Source organism: Columba livia, chromosome 5 (genome assembly GCF_036013475.1).
Source record: "Columba livia isolate bColLiv1 breed racing homer chromosome 5, bColLiv1.pat.W.v2, whole genome shotgun sequence".
NCBI classification, from domain to species: domain Eukaryota; kingdom Metazoa; phylum Chordata; class Aves; order Columbiformes; family Columbidae; genus Columba; species Columba livia.
In genome coordinates this window covers 16,221,666-16,238,274 of record NC_088606.1, presented here as the reverse complement: position 1 = coordinate 16,238,274, position 16,609 = coordinate 16,221,666, and the positions used below count along the sequence as shown (strand labels likewise).

Here is a 16,609-nt window from a genome sequence, read left to right as displayed (position 1 = left end):
ACTCAGGACACACCTCACTAGCTATCTAAATAAGAAAATCTGAGCTATATGAGCCCTTGGAAACGCATTTAAGAGACTGAACAGTAAGCAGAATTAAATTATTCCATGTACTTTTTCTTTTTTTTTTTCCAAGCTGCTGTTTGAAAACTAACCCACAGAAGATCCACAGCTAAATTTATAGATCCTAACTTACACAGGTAACTATACTACTATATCAATATCACAAGAAGGGATAACTGACCATATCTGTGAATTTATCATCTGGTCCTCTACTTGGTTACCAAATTATTCACTTGTGATTATTTAATGTATTTAAAGGTTACATTCAAGCCTTCCAGGCATCTATGTCTTTGGACAGGAAGGCAATTAAGCAGACATTAAGGCTGGGATTTCTCTCTTCCCCAATCCCTGGACAAGCTGCAAGGCAAGTACAGTTCCAGAGCACCAATTATTCTTCCTTATGATAAGGAAAAGAAGCAGCTGTCCCCTGAATACAACCCCATGTGGGGATTTCGGTCCCATTATTTGCATAAACATAAATCTGTTCTCTCCATGTGGCAAAAAGTCATGCTGCCCAAAACAGTCCTGTGTTCTCTGTGCCAGTACATCAAAAATTACCAAAAGTCCTACGTTACAAAACATTTTCTCTGAAGTCATTAACTGTATGATGCAAGACCAACAGATATTTGGGGGCTAAGTCACCCCCTAGAATTTCTAAGTCTAAAATAAGAGTTCAAATCTTCTATAGTTGACCATAGTATCAATTCACATATCACCCAAGAATCAGTGTAGAAACAGTTGGCTTATTTTGAAAAGAAAAAAAAAAAAAGTATTTGTTATTAACAGTGCATCAGACTAACTCATCCTAATGCAATCTTAAAATACAGAAGTATTACGTACTGATTAGCACATTATTTACTCCAATTACATTTTGGGCTTTGTAGTTTTTAATCTGTCTTCCTAAAAAATAAAAGCTGCTCACCAGTTGCACTACATGTCTACACATGTTCTTTCCCTGCAAAGAACTTGCAGGCACACTACCGGAATTTTCTTTTGTGTGAAGCTGGGATGAAGTCAGTAGTACGTTAGTAAAAATGTAGTATAAGAGACTATTTTTGCTCCCAAATTCAGAAGACATTCAAAGCTGCTCAGACGCCACAGAATCCAACCTCCTGAGACATAACATCATAAACAACCAACCAAACACAATTGATTCCTTCATTTATTGCAGAAAAAAAAAAATGAACCATTGGTAAGACATACACCCACATTTTTGTTTCCTCAGAATATGTAAGAATATCTAAAGGTGTAGATGAAAATGCTCTGTGGATTACAGTGTTACAAGGGCTCTCACGCAAGATGTGAGGAACAGAATTCTCATGTTCTGATTTCAAGAAAAGAATAAGTGTGCCTGACTGTAAAATGATGTGCATTAATTGTAGAATGGGAAAGGTAATTAGAAAATTAAATTCTTAGTATCTTAACCTACATTTCTGGCTAACGAACTCACTGTACAGAGCAGCCAGAAAAGGCTTTTATGTTGAGCCATTTCTTGCTTAAAGAGCTAAGAATCAACCAGGTCAGCATTAATTATCTGTGTGATGATAATCTCTAATCAACAAGTGCAACACATTCTGCAGCACTAATGGACCAATGCTAAAAACTTTAAGCAACATGGAGCACTTTATATAGATTCCAAGTATTCTGAATTTTCTATGCATAGCAATTAAAATATCTTAACAGTAATTAATGCTTACTAGTAGAGTCAAACTAAAAGGAGCTGCAGTCTTTAAAGCAGAGGCTTTTATATCCTACTGAAGCATGAGGCCTTAGCATATAAGCAGGTACTGAGATCATACATACCTAGTTGAATACCATAAACATACTGTTAAAAAGCTACAGCATTTTATAGATAGTATTATTTCCCTCCATGTAAATACATGCATTTAGAATAGAAGATGATAATTCATTTACATTCTTTACAGTTAAACTAATATAAGACTTCAGCAGGTCATATCAATTAACAATTCTTATTTATTTTAATGGATCAATCTTCATTTTTCAACATTGTCCAATAAAGCACATTGTATACTGACTGGGCTTTTAAACTGGTGAGAAGCCATAAATACTACATTTCAACAGTATAAAGCTAGAAGATCTATGCAGTATTTTCATATCACACATAATTTGTAGCACTGTTGACCTTCAAGAACAATTGACATCACACTGAAACTGATTCAAATATATTTAAGAATTTACTTTGGGGAAAAGGTAGTGATGAGAGAGCTGAAGCTCTTATCTGAGGTAAAGTGGCAAAAAATAACAGTATGTGATGAGAAATGCTTGTTTTGTGTATTCTCAGTCCTGAACTATAGTTAAGAAAAACTGGAGTGGTTTGCAAAGATTTAAGGACTTCGACTTGTGCCATAGAACTTAAAGTTTTCATTTAAGAAACAAACCTTTACTTTTCACAGGTGCCCTAAGTGGAAGCCTTAGGTTCAAGATTAGGTTTACATATTGAATAATGATTGAATTTGAAAAAATAAAATAATCATGACCTGCAAAATAAAACAGCTTCCTCTCCCTAATATGTGGGATCACAAATGTCTAAATATTGATGGAGACATTTCAAATGTTAATGCCTTTTTTTGCCTTTGAAAGCTTTTCACATTCTGATCAACTATGAAAGATAGCACAAGGGCAAAGCCTGCATGCCAGAGTTGTGAAGTAACCCATTCTTAAGGGTCCCTTAGCTCCAATACTGATGGAACTAAGCACCAGTAACACTCCCAGTGCACAGGCACAAATCAGAAAACAGATCCATTCCTGATTCAACCATCTGTCAATCTTCCACAGCAGCAGAATGAATGCAAGAAGAAAAAGAATAACTGGGGCTAACACAGGTAACCCTGATGGATTTCTCTGAATGTATATTAATAGGTATTTTTGCCCAATGCCAAGTCTACGTTACAGTTAAGAATATCTTCAGTCCAGTACAGCATTAGTCTAATTTTTCACATTAACTCTGCACACTATATATATATAGTAGTGGGTACTCAGACTATGTAGCTAGAAAAAGCATCCAAGTTGTTCCTCCTTGTTGAATGATGTAAGAAAAGCTTCAGAAACCGTAGTAAGCTGTTTTGCTACAGCCACCATTTAAGAAAAAAAAAAAAGGGGGGGGGGGGGATGGGAGGTGGGGGGAGATCATCTAATTTTTTACCCTTTGTTTCTCAGAATGGATTGAAAGCTACTTCGGCATATAAGTAAAAGCATTCCCAGCTATGCAAATGAAAGGATGGCTCCAAACTTCAAAGCATTTGTGGTTTACTAAATATTGCGTCACTCATTTAATGATTATTGAGGCAGGTTAGAAGATAATGGAATATTGCTTAACAATTCCAATTTTGTACATTATTATCTAAAATCACCCAAGAATGAGAAATAATGTTTTAAAGGAGTTAAATCCCTGTAGATGGAGCAGTTGAGGGTTTCTGACTCTAACTTGGGTTCTAGAAGCAACATAACTAAATTAATATAGTATTGCACCTGCCAATTAACTTTCCTGCTGAGCACTACTCAGAATTAATATACTCCTATGCTTCTTTCAATTCCAGGCCATCTCTGAATAACTGGCACAATACTGTACTGGAAAGACAGAGAGATCCCAGTCCACAGCCATCAGTCGAGGGGAGTTCCTCTCTCCCATGACACTAAACTATAGTTCTGTAATTCAATTAATTGTGAACTGCATTTTCTGGACAAAACACTAATGTACTAGTTACAGCAGAGCCTCTTTTTTAAAACTATTACTGTAGATTTTGCTTTACCTCAACTACCAGCTCCATGGCACTGGTTATCTAATCATAGTACACCAAAAACCAGAAAACATGAAGCAAAAGAAAGAATTCTGTCCTCTTCTTACCACATCAACTGTAGTTTGCAGGGAAGCTGCCAAACAACCTATCACTATGCCTAATATCACTTAATTACCAGAAGTATAACAGTAGACATTTTACAGTTTTCTTAATTACAGCAACATTAAGCAGCTGATATCAAGCAACCATCCGCAAAAACTGAGGTGTTTTACTATTTAATTAGTTCTGCATTTTCTGAAAAAGAAAACCGACAAATTCTTTGAGGTCTCCCTGACAGCAGCATCAGCAGAGCCTGGACAATCTCCCCTTTCTGCCCTTCTACTCTGGACACATCAGGACCCACAAAAAAGTGACAGACAGCCTAGCACGTACATTCACTGCAGAAATTCTGGTCATTGACAAAAAAGGCTGGGAGATTACAAGAGAATCAGATAAGCAGCAGAACACATCTCTCTCATTTTGAATTTAGAAAAATAAAATACATATTCACACATGATCTTTTGCAGTTATCACATCATTCTTCTAATCTGAATTAATTTGGGAAAATCCTGTGTTTGACATCTTATGACTGTTTCAATGGCAGACACATTATGGAAACATTTCTTGACATCTTTTTGCTGGGCAGCTCCACAAATACTTCAGTGCTTTCACTTAGCGATGAGTACTGCATTAGGAGTACTTTCTTGCCCTCATTTATCCTCACAGTACCCTGGAGATGACCAATTCCAGCAGGTCAGACTGACTGAACACACAGTTCTCCAGAGGTCAATCAAATCCAGAGTCTCTGAAGGCATCCATGAAGCAGCAGAGAAGCGGATGGAGAGCAGAGCAGCTGTAACGAATATGTAACACTTCAGGCAAGATCAGAAGAACCACTGCCAGCATTTCAATGAGAAAGAATCAATCTAGTTATGAGGCAATAAAAGGAAAAGAACAAATTTCTAGAAGCAAACCAGAAAAACAAAGGCAATCAAAGCTTCAGAAAAGTAGAGATACTTCTGCTTAAAGAAAAAACCCACCTTACTAAAAGTCTCAAGATACCAAATAATTTAGTTTAAAGGCAGGCAAATAATCAAGCATTTTAAGGTAAATTACTCCACCATAACATCCAAATACAGCAAGTCTGATTAAATCAAAGGCATTAACACCCCTTAATTTAATCTATCAAGATTAAATTTATTTTTGGAAACCTTACATATAAGGTTTCTTATATAACTAACCTTACTATCAGTTAGGAACTTGTTTTATAGTTTTCTTTAGAAACAAGTGCTTCCATATTGATACAATTTACCTTGATTTGCAACTATCAAATGCAGGCACTTAATTAATTAGGAGGGTAGTGTCACAGCCATTAACACTCAAGTAATTAGATAATTTTGCTTATTAACTGGTATGTTCCATTATGTAGAACAATTTTTCCCCTGCCTATTACACACATTAGAGTGTATTTGGAAAGAATTTACAACTCAGTGCAAACATATCTGAAGTTATAACAATAAACAAAACTTTATATTATGCAAAATAAATATTTAAATATAACTGACTTACAACTTCATTGACTAATCATTTGCTTTTATCAGCTATAGTTCATGAGCTGACTTACTTGAGAAGGCATAAACAGAAGCAGTAAGAAGCCTAAAGAGGCAGATAATTGATTGGTATGACTTCCAGAATGATTTAAGCAGATTACATGCCTAACTTTCAATAGAGCTTTAAAGGATTTCCCACTCCTTCCTCAGCACCGCTTTCTCAGCCCCGAGCAAGAGGAAACCTAACTTCTTTTAAGTTAACAGATTAATTACAACACCTTTCTCGCACAACAAAAATAAAAAGTACTATTATTTGCAAAAATCTGGGCTCTAAGCATTTTAAAGACTGAACAGACAGATACTTACTGAAGGTAGGATACAATTCCAATACTCAAAAACTTTCCCTTTCTCCATAGCTACGTATAATTCATTAAAAAATGTCCATTTTCAGAATTTACAATTTAAGCTACTTCAGCATTGTGCAAACACATACTAAAACTAACTGATGAAAGAATCCCAAACCAAACAAAATCCCAGGCTGTACATCTAGGCCCTTAAGACCTGCAATATAAAAATAGTTTTGAAATTAAATTTTAAAGGTACATTATTTTTAAAAGTCTGACTTTGCTGCATAAACAAGAGCTTATAGAAACTAAGACTAATCAAATAAGGCGATGAAGTTCATTCAAAAAGTAAAAGTGAGTTAAGCCCTTATGGGCAAGCTGTCACTGAGAAGAGTGACCTTGTTATTCCTCTTCTGGTAGGATTAAACTCAGAGCATATGCAGCGGTTTAACAGACTGTAATTTCACCAGATTGGTATTTCATTTTAACTCTCTCAAATATGCTCATAAAAATCTGTGTCTGGTTGTACAGACAAACTTATCCTATTTCTTATGTTAGTATTTTAGAAATCTCTGGTGCAGACAAAATATAGAAAAGGCACTTGGTATTTTATCACTTTTTTTCACTTTCCCACAGCAGTGAGACAAAATGCTCTACGATAAAGGTGCTCAGACCACATCTTAACATGCATTTAATGTGGCACTGCTATACATACAAGAGCATAACTCTACTCACTCTTCATGCTGCCACCAACACACTCTTATCCCAGCAAAACTCTTTCCAGGTAATTTGTGCCACATCTAGAGACAGACCATAACAGAATAAAGAAATCACACAGAATAAAATTGTTTCTTTGATGAATTAAGTCTCATTAATCTGCTTTACCATACAACTTCAAAAATGCTTGCACCAATAAAGCTTAACAACAAATACCACTAGCTGGAGACATACAGGTATTTTCTTTCTAGGCAGAAATGCCATCTAAAATGCATGTCAAACTACAGCCCAAGATACAGCCTATGCACCTTGGATGCCTAACAGGAAAAAGGATTTACTGCTTTGCATAGTACTTCCATGATCATATATCTCCTAATTAGTATGAAAACTTTTAGAGAATATGAATATTTTATATGAAATTTCTGCTTTTGTCTTTTTAATTAACCCTCTAGACAGTATAATAACATCAATTGCAAATACTCCTGCATTAAGTGTTGGCTACTATTTCATATGAAAATTATACAAACATGCAACTAATGTTATCAGAAGTATGCCTGCAAATTGAAATTTGTAAATATTGTTTATCCCATAAATCCAATGGGATACAAAAGTTTAGCCCATTCTTTAAGTGCTGAGCTCCTAATATTGAAAAGCAGTTTACTTACATTTTGGATATTCTTGCTCAAAGATTTGATGTATCTTAACTGTACCACCACCACTCAATTACACGCTTTAACAAAAAAACGCAGTCAATTTTCAACATAAACCCAAGTTTAGCCCATGGAAAAAAAACAACAACGATGACACAAACAACAGAGTCTGGAAAATCTGTATAGCCTAACCTCACCTCCAGTTCTACTCAGAAAGCAAATTTATGGAGTAGGGAGAAACAGATCCTTACTCAAGTTGGAGAAAAAAAGAAAAATCAGAAAGTTTTCCTGATTTACAAAGGTGACTTGCCTCTCTCGACTAGTCCAACTCATTATTTTTGAACCTTCTACATATATAAAGAGTACTGTAGTGTATAGCATGGGGTCCTAAAGTTTGGTTTCAAATTAAGGATTACAGATCTCTACCATGTTGGTAGGAAGTTGTTTGTTTTGGGTTTTGTATCTGTGCATGGGGTCATTTGGTTGGTTTTGGTGGTTGTTTTTTGCTTTTGTTGTTTGCTTGTTTGGGGTTTTGTGTGTGTTTGTTCTGTTGGGGTTTGTTTGTGGGATGTTTTTTGGTTTTTTGTGCAGTTTGTTAAAGTCTGGTTTGGGTTTTTTATCAGGACAATGATTTGTCTTTCCCTCACTGAAGCCTAACCACTCTGCTTTCAAGAGCTTTTAGAGCTAATCAAAGTACGACTGAGAACTTGAACACACCACTACCAAAAACAACAGCCTATCACTTGCAGAACAAAGGAAAACTGGATAAAGGAAGACATTCATTTTTTAGTTTATTAGGCTTTTATTCAATTATATTACTATCTTGGAATATATGATCACCAACCACATTTCAGGAAAACTGGAAAAGATGTACTTAAATTTTAAGCAGTTTCTTGCATGGCTTCCTAATTATGGAGTCACAACTACAAATTACGACTAGATAAAAATTAGAGGTTTTAAACTGGGCATAACTTCAGATCCAAATTTTTCAAGCTAATTGCAAGAGCCTAAGTGTTCCATCTTGACTACTGTACTTTCTGATGGTTGTTACTTTCATTAAAAAGCTGTTAAAGCCTCAGAATATTACTCATTAAAGAAATTTAGTTAAATCTAATGGAATTTTTATTCCATTTTCATAACACACCATAAGCTTTTCCCTTCCATTCTGCTTAAAATCCTGGATTTACCGCAGATTATTTTCATATTTAAAAAAAACACAAATTAGTGTAATAATACACCTGTTTAAAACAGCAGCTATTAACAATAAATCAGAAAGTGGAAGATTGGAAAAAAATATGAAACTTTTAAATTACTAGCTGAGAAGAAAGAAAAAAAAAAATCAATATTCATACTGTAAGGAAGACAATCAAGTTCAAAGTATTCTGGGATTATATTTCACACAAATGTGGATCCAATCCCATGGCTACCCAGTGCTAGATGAAGCTACCTCACTGTAACTGCTCCTTCACTTCTCTAACAGCTTTGACACTTGTCTGACTCTTTGAGAAAAAGATAGTTCAGCACACTAACCAAGTGATTTTTTTTTTCTTGACCTAGGCAAGTTTTCTGCTGGTTCAGCAAGCTGAATTAAGTAGTTGTTTGGGATCAGATGAGTATTAGAGCTGGCATGAGGAGACAGTTGTCATCCATTTTGACAGCCACTAGGCTGCCTACATTACAGAAAACAAGCAAATTGGATTCAACAGGTTTTCAGACTGTCACTCAAAACCAGACACCAGCTTCTCTTCTCTACTGTCAGCTGTTGCTGAAATGTGTTACACTACCGACAATAAACCTAAAAATTCCAGAAACAAAACTTTTTGCTGTTTGACCCAAAACCAACTCAATGCAGCCAAAGAAAACACCTAGAGGCAGCAGACAGCAATAACAGGATGAACCGATAAAAGATTTTAACTGTTAATAGTTCACCGTCAACATATACATTAGTAGAATTATTGGCATGCAACTAAAAATACTTGCCAGAAATCGGCACTTGCTTCATTCTTATGCCAGTCATTACAGGCCCTCAAATCATCCAGTCAATCTTTGTAGACCCTCATCCATGAGATAATAACTGGTCAGCAGACAGTTTTAACACATCACAAATTTCATAACTGAAAATTCATCTTCTATTCAGTTTAGGTTACACACAGTCTTGAGAAGACTATTTTCCAGACAATTTAGTATTAATCAAGGCAGATTTCACTTCCCAACTTCTGCATAGCAGAGCATTAACTATGCAAAGATTACCATAGGGAAAATTACTCATCTCCTGGAAGTTGATCGTATGTCTCTCAAAGACCCAGAGAGCTCATAAACGTTTTTGGCACTCTCCCAGTCCTTTTTCAATTAAATACTTGGAGGTAAAAATGCAAACCTACATTGCCCATTACCTTCATAAAACCCACACACCTCCTCCTCCAGAACTCTACCACCTGTCACAGCTCAAACTCTTTCCTCTCTAATCCTATGAGATAAATTCATTCCTTAGTAGATTGTATAGACACATTTCTTCAGGGAAAGATTTCACTAGGTTGTAGTCTTTCTGATTACACAGTAAACACATCAACTGATCTATTCAGCATATAAACCTATGGACTTGAATACGTGAGTATACCGTTCTCATTTTTAACTTTCTAACCTTTGAAAATACACAGACAGCTTCTTCTTGCCCTACCAGTTACAGCTTGCTGCATTTCTTTGTTGTCAAAATATGTCAACTCAGGAGGCTTACACAGACACAGTTCAATATACTTTGGAAAAACTTCCCCACACACTTTTTTTATAAGTACTAAAAAACTGTAAGGCAGTTCATGGCATTTTTTTTTATCTTCATAAGCTAACAGAAGATACAGACCTTGCTTACAATAACTGTAGAAATAATGAGAGGGAGACAGAAGCGTAACCCCATGGCTCTTTGTAACATGCTTCTGTCACTTTACTCTTACAGTGTCTGCCATTCATGATGACTCCATTCAGTAAACTAGGATAAACTATCCTAGCATCAATTTTCTTCTTATTTTGCCTCGCAGAAACAGGAAAGCATAAAGAGCAAGAGTAGTAAATGAAGAATGCACACACTTCCTGGGAACTCACAGAACATACAGCAGAAACAGAGATGCAAATATTTTTTTATAAATAGTGTACTTTTTCACGGCCATTAGCCACCTCCAGCAGTAATTTGGTTTCTGAAGTCTTGGAGATCACTGAGACAGCACTATATTAGACAGCAAGAGTAACAAAGAAGGATCTTCAGTAACTGTGGGGGTGAGAAGCATGTCTTCTTTTTTCCCCAAAAAAATTTTCACAGGCTTCATTATACTTCTTAATAACTTCACATACAAATTGATAATATAGAATCAGAGAATGCTTTGGGTTGGAAAGGACCTTAAAGATCATCTAGTTCCAGATCCCCTGCCACGGGCAGGAACACCTTCCACTGGACCAGGTTGCCCAGAGCCCTGTCCAACCTGGCCCTAAACACTTCCAGCTTCTCTGGGCAACCTGCTCCTGTGCCTCATCACTCTCATGGTGAAGAATTTCTTCCTCATATCAAATCTAAATCTACCCTCTTTCAGTTTAAAGCCATAACCCCCATCCTATCACTACACACCCTTGGTAAAAAGACCCCTCCAGCTTTCTTGTAGGTCTCCTTTAGGAGGCACTTTACTGGATACATGGCAAAAGTCTTCCAAGAATGAAAATCTACTAGCCACTGACCATGAAGACAGCCAAGGCAGACAGGTTTGTCTTCTCAGAAATACAAAGAAGAATTGAGGAACTAAAAATCTTACTCGAGATTGATCCCAGGCACTAATCTCCTGATTAAAGAATATAACCAGTGAACATAATGAATTCATAAAACCCCAATAAGTCAGCTTAAATACATCTAAATGTTTTGAAGTACAGAGGCAGAATATAAACACCTAAAACCTGTCTTTGATTTAAGCACTTGAAAGTTAAAGGAGGAGGTGAAAAGAGATACCCAAATTAAGTTGCCAAACCCCAGAGTCAGTGAGATAAATTAGGTCTTCTGAATCCTGGACAATGTCCTAACCAATAGATCACATCTAGAAGTTTTTGCTATCAACTATTTACTTTCAACTTCACCTTTAGACAATTAAGCCTTGTTCGTTTATTCTTGAACAAGAAAATATACAGCCTAAATCACCATAAAAAGCCAGTAACAGTTGCAAGAAAACTGTAAGAAGCTTGATCTAGATCAGAAACAAAGCAGATTTGCAAACAAAAGAGTGACATGAATTGTAAAGTTAGCCAGCCCAGACATGCTTGCAGAGTCAAATAATCTCAATGGAGTCAAACAAATTAACTTTAAAAAGCAAACTGTATTTGCCTGACATCTTAAGGAAAGGAAATTTATGCTATCAGTAAGAGAGCAGGCCTAAAATTCCAAAGCAGTTTTCAAAAATGAAAGATTTTCAAAAGAAATCCTAAATTCTTAAGTTTTCAAAGAGACTTTTTTTTTTACCACTACCTTCTATTAGCATCTCTGCTGAGGAAAAGGCTGCTACATGGCTTGACAATTTATCGGGAATCAGATTTCAAAAGAGGAGACAGGTACTGGAAACCAGGTTTTAACAATTAGCAGTAAGGGGTTTAGGGTTGTTGTGTGGGGGTTTGGTCCTTGTTTGTTTGTGGGTTGGGGTTTTGTTGGTTGGCTGGGTTTTTTGCTGTACAAATGAAAAAAACACAAGGATATTGATGAGCAATTTAAAGCAAAACAAAAAAACCCAATGCCAGCTAAAACAGTCCAGATCTGACCACCTCTGTTTCCAGCAACCAAGCCCTAAAGTAAGCAGCCACCCTCATGCATCTCAGACGTAAATGCACACTTATTTGGTGAACCCAAAGGAACTGAGCATTTATGAAGAGTAACAGAAGATGCAAAACATGGGCAGAAACTGATTGTGCCAGTTTACATAGTGTAAGTACTGAGCTACGGACATAAAAAAAAGCTGAAAATTCTGTCATGTATTAGCAAGGATCAAGAATGAACACTTTTGTTTCTTTTGCCTTTGTAAGAAAGGACCCAAAAGTAACACCTGTGCCAATGAAAACCAGGATCACAGATTCACAAGTGTGTTGCACTTAAGTAAAAGCCATGACATGAGGTACTGAAGTCTCTTGAAATCAGGAGTATTTATGCAAGTTGAAGAATATTGCTCTTCCTTCTTTTCCCACAGGAAAAAGACAGTTCAGCACCTCCAGCTGTGCAATGATGCAAGTAAATTCCTTGATACTAGTTTCAGTTCTGTGCTTCGTGACTCCAAAAGCTGCAGGAATTTAAAGATGACAAACAGAAAATTTACTTAACTAGCTCAGTCTGCAACATAGAGCATAAATAGCAAGGGAATTTGCAATATACTGGTCAACACTCAAACGTGAAAAACGATACTACTAGGTAAGGCATGCAGGAACTACCAAAACCAATGGTTCACCTTATATAATATCAAGATTGAAGTAGGCACTGCTTTGTCCTGTACATTAAGTCTTTCAGAATGGTTATTTTAATGACATTCCTACACCCATGCACACCCCCAAACAATCACATTTTGCATACCCAGCTTTCAAATCCCAACCACAGACTGCAGTAACTTCAGCTAAAAAATGAACTTCTAGTTTTTCCTATATTATCAGATCTCTTCTGATTTGTCATGATACATATGGAAGTCAAGTTACAGGATGAAGATGTCTGGTGCAAAGAAAAATCATGCTTCCTCCTCTACTCCAATCATTCTTAGCCTTTGAGGTAGAGTGCTATAAAAGCATATTGCAGACAATTATATAGACTCCTGTTCTATACAATACCATAATTACACTTTCACTTTCTTTAAAGGGAGCCACTTCTTGGGAAAACAAAAAACCAAACCAAACAACAACAAAAAAAATATATATATATTAAAAAAAAAAAAAAAAATAGAAAAAAACAAGTTCTGTACTATCAGTCTGAAGAAATTACTGTTGAAAATATGAAGGTGATGGGACACAGATGGTCAGTGGTTACACAGCCAGGCATTAGGACAGGAGGGAAGCAGAACACAGGAACCATCTCACTGGTTTGCCAACAATCTATCAAGCTCAGTACTCTTGCTAGTTTGTACCACCTGCATGAGAGCAAAAACCTTGGATTTCCTCACAGGGAATTATGGAATAAAGGAATAACCCATCTCAAATAATGTTTTGATGTTCTACCTGTTCCTTGATAGACTAGATTATGCCCTACAATAAAACTCCTGTCCAAAGTCTCAGCAATTACTACAACGCTCATCATTCCTTTTCAAAATCTTCCTGAATTCTTGCTCACTTATATTCTACAGATTATCCAAAAAAACCCAAAAACATAGTATTTCAGTTCCCAAATTCACCATATCCATTTTACTAGATAGCTCCTTGCTCTTCTAAGGATAGATGCTTTTCCTATTTGTTTTCGCCAGTAATTCGCAGTCAGTTACAGATCGATGCACATTTGGTCAACTCGTACTGAAAGTGAACATGGGTGAAGTAGTGATACTCAGACTCTAATCAGCTGTGCTAAAACAACTTAGTGTAATTCATTATCTTTGTGAAAGTCAGTAAAAGTACTTTACAAATGTTTGAGATGGGAAATAAGAAACATCTAGAGACTATACAAAACCCATGACAACTTCTTTTGAACTGCATGTTCTGCTTTTTTTTTCTTCCTTCTTGTAGGCTACAGAAGATCAAATTATTTATTAAAAAACCAAACAAACACACACACACACTGTTACTTCTGTCAAAATGTTAATATTATATTATGTCAGACAAAATAGCTTTCTAGTTGGTTGGCTTCCCTCTGCCAGTGAGCAATGGAGGACATGCACCAAGGAATATAATAGCAGAGCCCGCAGGAATACCTTCCACTGACCAGCCACTTTGATGTTTGCTGAGTCTGGGAAGATACTCCTGTGATTGATAATTTGTAGGGAACACCAGAGACTATTTGTTTCAACTGCCTTGTAAACTTTTAGTATTCACAGGTATGCACCAGGCATTTCAGTTACACATGGTGTAAAGGCATATCTCGTTTGTTCTGAATCTGTAGAATATAGAAATCTTTCAAAAACAGAGGAAACAAACACAAAAAATAACAGCTCCCTATTTACTTTGTTCACGACTTTAAGTTTTATAATGTCTCTTTTATCCCCCACTGGTATCTCTCGCCCCAAGTGGAAAGCCCTTGTCAATTTTCGATGTAACTCTTCGCCTAATAGAACCTTTTCGAGGTAGAGTTAAAGCAAAAATAGCTAAACTGCATTTAGTATTACATATATGGTCCCAGAAAAGATTTATAAAATGGCATAATGATGACATTTTCTTTTCAATTAATTGCTAATTCTAGCATTATTCACCTTTTGACTGAGCACTGAGCTGCCACTTTCAGAGAGCTGTATACCCAAGATGCTTTCGTGAACAGCACTAGCTAATTCAGAAAATGGCACTTCTGAATAAATACATATATTTTTTTAATCCTATGGATTAATAAATAATGAGCAACAATCCAATGATTATGCATGTAAAAGCACCTTCCAGCTGAAAACATTTAGTAGCATCCCCAAAGCTTTTAAACAGGCTACAGCTTATCTCACAGACAATGGGAAAGACTCTCTTAAAAGAAGGATTTAGGAGCATAATTATGGCAAAACAGGTATCACTTTCAGGTTGCATCTCTATCAACTTAAAACAAACACCACCACACAACTTACTAAGCATACACCTGCAGTTTGCACTTCAAGACAGCACCCAAAATGGCTTATAAAAAGTAAAAGCATAAAACTAAATAGAACACAGTGTAAAGTGACTGTCTGCAAAGTTAATTCTGTTTCATTTTCCATTTTGTCTTGTTTTTCTAAAAGTGGAAATCACCTCCCAGCCTACACACTTCCACCACGCCACTTGAAGTTTGGAATCTTAACATCAAAAATACTCATAACTGATCATCTGAAGTGTCAAACATCCTCTAGACTTTTAGCAGTTGAAGTTAATCACTAAGAGATACACTTTGTTCAAACATTTATGGTTAACGATGATACACAAAAGAAACCCTTTTTGTTTTTCAAATGTCAGCATCACCATCCATTTCCTACTCATTCGAGATTTTTTTTAGATTACCTAACACAGTAACAAATTCCAGGGCCAAAATATTTGTCTTTTTAACCTTTTGTTAAGATCGCACAGCCCACGGTTTGCCTTCATCACGCTGCCTCTACCTTTTTTCACCCCATGTGCTGCCTTTATTTGAACTGGAAGAGAACGAAAAGGAAGCACAGAGAGGAGCTAAGAGTTTCTTACACCGCCTTTAACACTTCCGAGCAGAAACTCTTTCACCACCCCGCACTGCCTTCCCCGAGCCCATCGCGACGCGGCAGGCGGGCTCCGGCGACCCCCAGCCCCGGGGCGCGGCCGCTCTGAGCGCCCGGCTGGACGGGCCTCCCGGGGGGCGCGGAGCCAGAGGAGACAAAGCCGAGCGGGCCAGAGCGCGGCCCCCGCCGTACGGGCCCTGCCACCGCCCGAGGCGCGGAACGCGGGCCCTGCCGGCGCCGGGGCCCGCGGGAAGCTCCCGAGGCCGATCCCGAGGCCCGAAGGTCGGTGGTCTCGGCCCTGGGACTGGCGGGGCCCCGCGGGGACAGGGCTGAGCGCTGGGTCGGAGGCGGGGCAGACCTAAGCGGGCCCCGTCGGCGGGAGGGAGCTACCGCCGCCATCCCACCCCGCTCAGCGCCGGGGCTGAGGGAGCTCAGGCCAGCGGGCTCCAGCACCCGTGCTCTGCCGCCATGCAGCTCCCGGGGGCGAGGGGCCGGCGTGCCCGGGCCGCTGTCTCCTACCTGCTCGGACGGGACTCAGTCTGGCGCTTCCCCCCACTACAGGCCGCGTCTCATTGTGCTGCTGCCGCCGCCATTTCCCCGCCGCCGCCACCTCACTCCCCCCAACTGTCAGGTTCCTCCATTCACCTGGGCCCGGGACAACCTCCTCCCCCTCCCTTCCCCCTGCGCTGCCGGCCCTACGCAAACGGAGCACCTCCCCCACCCCTCCCACCCGTACCAACAGGAGCCGCCCAACGCCCGCAACGCAAGCCCGCTCCGAGAATTCCACCCTGCGCAGCTCACACACTCCACATCCCCACGCTATGAAAGGAGCCAGGCGATTGGCGGAGAAAGGCGGGTAAAAGGTGAAAGGTTCATGGGACAGCCAATCCGACAGCGGGAAACAGCAGCCGTTCGGGAGCCACCGGGTGGTCCAGAGACTCACGTGTGTGTGCGCGCTCCCCTCCCCCCGCCGGAGCACCGCGAGGCTCGCGGTCCCCGGGGCTCCCGTCCGTGCACGCGCTGGGGCGGGTGTGGCGCGCGCCGGAGGCGGCCGCGCTGAGGCGAGGGCGGCGGCCGCCATCTTGGGTCAGGGAGGCAGGAGCTGCGAGGTGAGACGGGTCTGAGGGAAGGGGCTGTGCTATCGTACGG

At 38.8% G+C, this 16,609-nt stretch overlaps 1 long non-coding RNA gene across 2 annotated transcripts; it reads right to left on the bottom strand.

The window, feature by feature from the left end:
• Positions 1-2,016: 2,016 nt before the first annotated feature.
• Positions 2,017-16,131, bottom strand: LOC135579545 (uncharacterized). Of its 2 annotated transcripts, none has more exons than XR_010472803.1 (3): positions 15,980-16,131; positions 6,487-6,551; positions 2,017-4,710 (listed from the first exon to the last, which is right to left on the bottom strand). It is a non-coding gene; the product is annotated as an uncharacterized LOC135579545 (long non-coding RNA). The 2 variants fall into 2 exon arrangements; XR_010472804.1 differs by having other exon boundaries at positions 4,653-4,783; positions 15,980-16,106.
• Positions 16,132-16,609: the final 478 nt, after the last annotated feature.